The sequence below is a fragment of the Tupaia chinensis genome, unplaced genomic scaffold (assembly GCF_000334495.1).
Source record: "Tupaia chinensis unplaced genomic scaffold, TupChi_1.0 Scaffold139943_1, whole genome shotgun sequence".
In the NCBI taxonomy this organism is placed as follows: Eukaryota; Metazoa; Chordata; class Mammalia; order Scandentia; family Tupaiidae; genus Tupaia; species Tupaia belangeri.
Window position 1 is genome coordinate 2,765,983 of NW_006199822.1, and position 425 is coordinate 2,766,407.

Below are 425 nucleotides of genomic sequence, written 5' to 3' on the forward strand. Positions count from 1 at the left end.
CAAACTGTGATTTCCCATCCAGAATATATTGCATAGTGACTTAATCATGCATATTATTATCAAAAATTTTCCATTTCTAGTTCCTAGAATTTTTTTCATCCCTCTTTCTGACCCTCTGTCCTTTCCCACCCTCTTCTCACACTATCTCTGGTGTCTACAATTGTTTTCCATTCCTTTCCCACCCACATTGTATTGATCACACAATTTCTTACATAATCTAACTACTTTCAATGGTGAGTTCACTCATTACTATTAAGAAAACCAGTTTTAACTTAAATCAAAGAAACACCAAGGAACTTTACTTAAAGCCAGGAAACAGGTTAGGATTCTGATCAAATGGTAGGTGCATGAACCTATCAGTCTCATGTACTTTATCTTCTGTTCTGGTTCCATTTTTCCTATTAAATTCTGGGATATAATATTCA